Consider the following 7,281-nt stretch of genomic DNA (forward strand, 5'->3'; position numbering starts at 1 on the left):
ACTTATTGCAAATATTTTATAATCTTGTACTGAACCTGGGTGATAAAACTGTTTCCATAAGAGCACGGGAGACACGAAGCTGGAAGGGATCTCAGGTAACCTTGTACTCCAGACCTATTCCATGGGTTAGATAACAGTGTTAGGTTAGTGTTTACGGGTAGGAGCATTGCGTCCAGCTGCTTATTTCAGACATTCAGTAAACTCCATGGAGAAAAAAAATTGCAGTGTTAACTGGTCTCACAATCACTAAAAACCGTAAAGAGCTACTGTTTCCAGCCACACAGGAGACACTCCTGACAAGCCAGAAGTCTGCTAGCATCTGCCCTCTGTACACTGATTCACTACGGCAGACCCACAAATTGTCACATGCAGCTGGTTCAGGCAGCACTTCAGAGTGCTACAAAGCTGCCATCTTCATTGGTGGAGTGTAACAGTAAAAACAGCTGTGTAATATGGATCCTAAATTCCCTGTGGCAATATGGTGAGCTAAGTCCTAAAACTAATGCATTGTATAATGATAAATAGCTTTAGAAATCAATGTACTGTCCTAATTTTGCTACATAAAATGAGATGGAGACCTTGTTCTGCTACTAACAATAAAACAGAACGTGTTTGTCTCCCAAAAGAAGTCAAGCTAAATGTAATGGGACACTTGCTTGGCCAAAACTCTCCGGGACACATTGAAATGAATGTTTCAAGTTCCACACATTCAAATGGAAAGTGTTCACAGCATTCATTCATCTTTACACAGCATGTGCCTCTTCTGGCAAGGTCATCTTAAGACTTAGGAAAGTTACCCTGTCCTAAGTAACAGATTGTCTACATCTAAATTATTACCTAATTATTTATTACCAACAGGGTGGTTCAGTACCTCCTCTCAGGCAGAAAATGACAGTTGCCATGCAGCCTCCTTTTCTCTATCCGACCAGAGTGAAACTTCTGTTTCTTCCATCACAGTACATCTGACTCATCTCATCCTTTCTTCTTGAGACTTGTGGGTGCAGTTATTATACAAGGAGCTTGAACAATTGAGCAGTTCCCAGATTGCTATTGTCAAACTAACCCAATAAACAGCTTCACATATATGAGTTAATACAAGTGCTGATACTATGATTATCACTTTTTCGTTGAATCCTCACCTTTAGATTGGTCCATCTTGAAAAACCTAGAGGGCTTAACATAATACAGGCCTTCAGGCTCTAATATTTCAGAATCTCTCTGGGAAGAAGCAGCTTCTGAAGCAGACACCTTTTCAGACAGCCTGTGCTATTACTGTTTCCTACAGGCTTGCTTGGTGTTCTCCCCTCAGTTTGGAAGAACACCATCTCACCATTCAGAGGCACTTCAGCCTCATATATAATCAGTGGACAGAAACAGGTCTCTGCTTATGTCCTCAAAACCCCATTGCAGGGGTTAGCAGCCACCTGTTTTCCTCCATCAACTGCAGAGTGATATAGACTACATATATTTGGAACCTGCAGAGAACTGATATAAATCTTCTGACAAGCTGGGGCCTGGAAACCACTTTTGGGGTATTTCAGTGACTAAAATGCCTATTGAAGTGGGTTGTCCTAATACACCCCTTTGTCCCTAATAACATTTTTGCACTCTACAACTCACTTTATAAACTTTCTGCAAAATACAATTTAGACCTTTTTTAATCCACCTTCAAAGAAATCCAACATTCCAGCTACCACTGGTTTTACACCTGTGAATAAGTGGGCAGATAGATACAAGCATAACAGAAAATTGTATTCCCCATTATTTTCTCCAGGTAATCATATGTCATACCCTAGGCTGTCGTAGGGAACATGTGTAACAACCAGGAAACTGCTCCTTCTTTAGTTCCTTATACTACTCATCAAGAATCTGTTAGACACTGAATACTAATAACCTCATCAGGAGTGAGTTGTACAAACACCCTCACAACAGGCAACTAAAGCAACAATAGGCCATTAATGCAACTATGATCTTAATAGCAATTGGGAAATCAAATACAAGATTACTCAGAAAGCAAGTTTCCCTGAAATTATCTCAGATGCCCAAGATCTCCTAGTACCATGTGATGGTAGAATTGCATTTGGTCAGACAGCATTTATGGTCAGGTGAGCGAAGCAACCTGTTCAGGAATAATTCTCTTTCTTATACACATTTATATACACTGCCAGCGCCATGAACTGATTAATTTTGGTTAAATGGGAATATTTTACCTAGTTTCAGGTACAGAAGAAGGACAAGGACAAGCTCAATATTCCTGTTCAAAAAGAGAGTATTATTGGTCTCCAGACCAAAGGTGGGGCCAGAACTGTTTCCCTCTCATAGACACTGCTGCACTAGCACCAAGGGGTGCATCTCTTAACATCCTTAACTTCAAAAATTTGGAGTGTGCAGTAAATACTGGCTAAATTTGTGCTCCAGACACTTTGAAGCACAGCAACAACCATAAAGCTGGGTTCAGTACAGGACAAAGGTAAAATATAGTAAACACTGACAACCCAGTTTTGCTAAAACACGGGAGTCAAGTAAGTACTAAAGCCTTCAGCCAGCATCTTCCAGATTCAATGCCAAATCAGAGAAAGGCCCCACAGCTGTGTGCATGTGTGAAAAATTTATTTACAATACTTAGAACAGTCCGATAGAATATTTTGATTGATTATCACATTAAATGTTAGGAAGAAAGCTATTAAAACAAGAAAAAGAACATTTTCCTATAGTCAAACTGGATGGTTTTCAGTCACAAAGGAGCTTTTTCATTTTCACTTTCAGTTTTCATACTACCTTACAGTTCACCATCAGTGAATAAAATGAACTAAGCAATGTATAGGTACTAGCAATAAAATGTGAATTCTAACAGAAAAGGGCCTGCAAGCCGTGCTAAACATTCAGTTCTGTTACCAAGAAGTCAGACACTGAATTTTGTCTTCTTTCATCAGCAGTGATACTGCCAACTTTTTTCGAGCTGTTGGAGACAAAACACAACAAAGTTGCACAAGGAACTATTTGAAATTAGTAGCAGATCACTCCAAATCTCCAAGTCCATCCTGCTTGCTACAAAATGATATATGACATTTCAGCCTCAATTGCAGCTGAAAGGAACAGCTTTCTCTCTCTATGAGCAGAAACTAGAAATTGCATGTTTTCATCCAGGTTCCTCTCTCAAAAGCTAAAAATAATTTCCTGCAAACCTGTCTGGGGAGAAAAACGGCAAAGGATTATGAAATGGGAAGAACTTCAGCATTTTTAAAAATTGTCACTGAGTGACTGGGGAGGGAAAGAGGAGACACATATTTTTAAGCTTCTGTAAATACACCATTCAGCACGAGGGAAGGAAGACCTGCGGTGTTTGTGCTCTCATGTCCTAAGTGCTGAGATTTCATCTGAGCAATGGAAATTATTCATTCTGCAATCTTCTTTGAGTCTATACTCTGGCTATCTGAGCCTTTGATATTTGGGGGTCTATGCTGGTCACCACAGCTGTCTCAATGAGTTTTTAAATGCATCTAATGCAAAAATCTCCAGAGAAAAGCCATTAAAAAGCAGTAGTTATATCTGACCCTGAAAGGAACAATGAAGAAAAACAACTCTGCTCTGGTAGATCAACCAGTGTGTTCACATTGGTAAATAGTTACGTTGAAGTGGGTGAACAGAAGATAAGGGACAAAGGCTCACCAGAATGAAAGATGTCACCTTCCAACCCTCAATTTGGAGGGGAGACATGAATAACCGGTCTTCCAGCTAGAGATTAGAAGGCAGAGAACCAGGAAAATAGTAACAGTATTCTCAAACATCTGTTCAAATATCATCCAAATGCTCTCTGCTCTCCTTATTCCTGAATGAAAAAATACTTTGCTCATGACGACTCTTATGTAAGAAGATTGCCTGGAGAGTGCTGATGTGAAAATGAATTCACCAGAAAGATCACTGCTGACTGGGGAAGAAACGCACTCCATGATGGATAACACACAAACACACTGTTCCTATAGCAATGCTTACACTGATATATGTTTGTACAAAGGTCCAAGCCCTGAGGGACTCACTCAAGCCATCATGAAAAGTTTCAGCTCACCAGTGAAGGAGCAGGAACAATCCCATGGGATGTAAATGGCCAACACACCATATATTGTAAGAATTACTAGTCACTAGAGGCTGAAACAAATCACAGGAAATAGTTTGTGAGAAATTTAGCATCTGACTAAAACTGTCCAAAACTAACCAAATAATAAACGTATTCATAAAAATCCAAGTCTTCCTATGACAATTCACAGGAATCAATAAATGTATGGAGTTAATTGTTTGCCTTGAAAAGCTGGTTATCTTTGCTAAGATATGTAAACTTGATACACCATATATCTAGCACAGGCTGGCATGAAGTTACTCTAATAAGGGCAAGTAGACAAATTCACGTGCACACAAAGACAAGCAGGAATGAAATCACAAGAAGGAACACATTAAAACATGTTTCTGAAATAATTTTTCTACTTCTGTTTTGAGGATTCCCCATATATTATCTTTTAATGGAAAGAAATAATGTAAGTGCTAACACAGATTAACTCTAAGCATGTGCCTTACTCCATCAAGGCATCCCTGTATAAACTATCAGTTACAGCATAATCCTCTGGGCTTTTTTTCTGGGGCATCATTGTTCTCTAAAATTCACTGTAATCAGGAACACAAAATATGATGTTCCAGGCACCTGACATATAGAACAAAATGTTGACTATTTCAAATTTCTTAGTTAAAATCACCTTATATTTACATGTATCCTGAATACAAAGAATTGAGTTGAATGTTGGACACATTTTCACTGATCTACTGGTAGTGTTAATGTGTCCTTTAAAAGCAATCAGCTCAGCTGCATCCAAGGCTCAAAGAGATTTTAATCTCAGTGAGGTAAAATCCTAATCAGAAACCATAAGTATTAACAATTTATGATGATGATGATGATGATGATGATGATGATGATGATGATGATGCAAAATTTTGCCCCATCTTCAGAAAGCATGTTTGTCAGACAGCTCTCCTCACTGATCACATTTATCCATAGATATAACCTTACTAAAACCTGAAGGCAGGAATGCAATTTGACAGCAGAAAACTCATGAAACTAGTTCTGAAGTTTATGCAACATAAGGAACTTTACTTTGCATTTTCTTTTCCTGTGTGCCTCATCACACTGATGATCCTCATAACAACATCATTTTTAAGACAACCAGCTTATGTAGATGGCTATTTTAAACACTGTTGGACAAAGCTACTTATCATAGTCATCAGAGGGTGGCAGGAAGCTGTAGCCATGTGCACAGTGTTAACTGTTGACACAAGGCAAGATGTCTTTCTTGATTACGCACTGTTTAGATCTTTGTGTGTTAAATGACCTTTCCTTGGCACTGATTACCAGCATCCTCCACATGAACCATTACCGTTCCCAGGTCACCACAACAGCATTTAACCAAAGGAATCTGAAACACTCAAACACTAGCCCTGACCACTGCCTTTGAACAATATCACTTGTACTTCTGCCTGGAGAAAACATCCAGACACATCCCTCTGGGAAGAGTTTTCAGCATTAACAAAATATATATATATATATATATATATAAACTGCTAAAGGTTACACATTAAATCCTTCCATGAGAGGGTAGACAAGTGAACCTAGCTACAGGGAGCTACTGCTGAACGGGAGCACCCACACCGGAGTCTGCGGAGCAGCTTGAACCAAGACAGCTGACTTTGCTCTGAAACTAGTGCTGAGTGCTCACGTGTTCAGTGACTCTGCTGTGGAGACTGCAATTTCCAGCAAAAAGCAGTAACAGGAGGGCAGAGGGAAAGTAACTTTTCAAATGCTGAAGCCCTTTCCTTCCATGTCTATTAGCGTACGCATGATTACTGAAGGCAGCCAGCAGATACCCTTTAACATTCAGTGTAAGAACTGAGACAAGTTGGTATTAAAACAATTCGACTAATATCTGTTCTTTGAGCTAATCTGTTTATTCTAACCAACAAAACTGCATTCACTTGTATTTGATTCTCTGTGTGAGAGAGGAAAATTTCTTTTTGCAGTTCCAGCAAGGTCAAACAGCTTTGCATTCAATAACACACAATGTGCATGAGAGAAATGAATATTTTTAAATAATATCCACATTGCTGTTTCCTGTTTGCTCATGCCTGTATAAAGAGTGTGCTCATGCCTGTATAAAGAGTGTGACAAGTTCTTGAGTTTCTGCAGGGCATGACATAGTAATCCTCAAAACTACTACAAACAAGCTGAGGAGGAATTTCTGCCATAGCCACTCCTGAACTGATTGAATAAAAGTCAGGTATGCTTACAGATCATACGCGGTCTGTGCTGTTCTATACCATAGAGTTGCAGAGAGCCTGGTCTTTCAACTTCTTTTTGCTGTCTGTCAAACCCTTTGACTCATGTTTCAAGGAAGATGCTACATGCCACTGGGTCATGTGTAGAGGGATGATTTCACATAATTCCCAACAGCAACGTCATCACAACATCTGAGGCAGTCAGCACAGATATGATGAAAGAAACAAAGTTGACTTTAAAATTACACATTTCACAGATTAGATGCTAGAAGGAGAAAAAAATAGAACAGATGTTCAGAGAAGACTTGTTTTACTCCATCCATATGATTATAATTGAGGAAATGCCAGCTCAGTCTCTAACCTAACAGATCATTGAATTGGAAGGGAGCAGGTGGATCCAACGTGACTCTCTAGGGAAAAGATGGGGGATAAATTCTTGCCTGCTTGTTTTCAATTCCTGTCAAGAAAAAAATATATATATATCTGTAGACAGGATTTATAGGTGGAACAATATTAAAATGGAGATGTGATGATCCATAAGTTCAGAATTTCTATCCTTATAATTTTAATTACTGCTGTGATGAGCAGTGAGAAAGGTAACAGCATGAAGCAATCACATCCAAGTGCACTAAAATCCTGCCTTTGCCTTCACTGGGAAAATGGCAGCATTGAATTGGCTGAAAAAGGTATTGCAAAAGGCATTAAAATGCTAAGGAACAGGGTCTAAGTTAATCACAGCAACCATACAACCAGGAGAAATTATTCAAAATTGAAGCTGGATCATCCTGTTGGTCCAACAGGAGAGAGGATTAACTTAGACACCACTGAGACCTCCTATGACCTGTGTGATAGGGTGAGTTTGGATAGAATACTAATAGCTATATAGATGGGGCAGCAGAAGAAGGGATCCCCCTGCAATTTACCCCTCTGAATGCTTACTCAGGGTCCTGGGCTGGTTTTGCAGCC

The sequence above is a fragment of the Apteryx mantelli genome, chromosome 1 (genome assembly GCF_036417845.1).
Source record: "Apteryx mantelli isolate bAptMan1 chromosome 1, bAptMan1.hap1, whole genome shotgun sequence".
Classification (NCBI taxonomy): Eukaryota; Metazoa; Chordata; class Aves; order Apterygiformes; family Apterygidae; genus Apteryx; species Apteryx mantelli.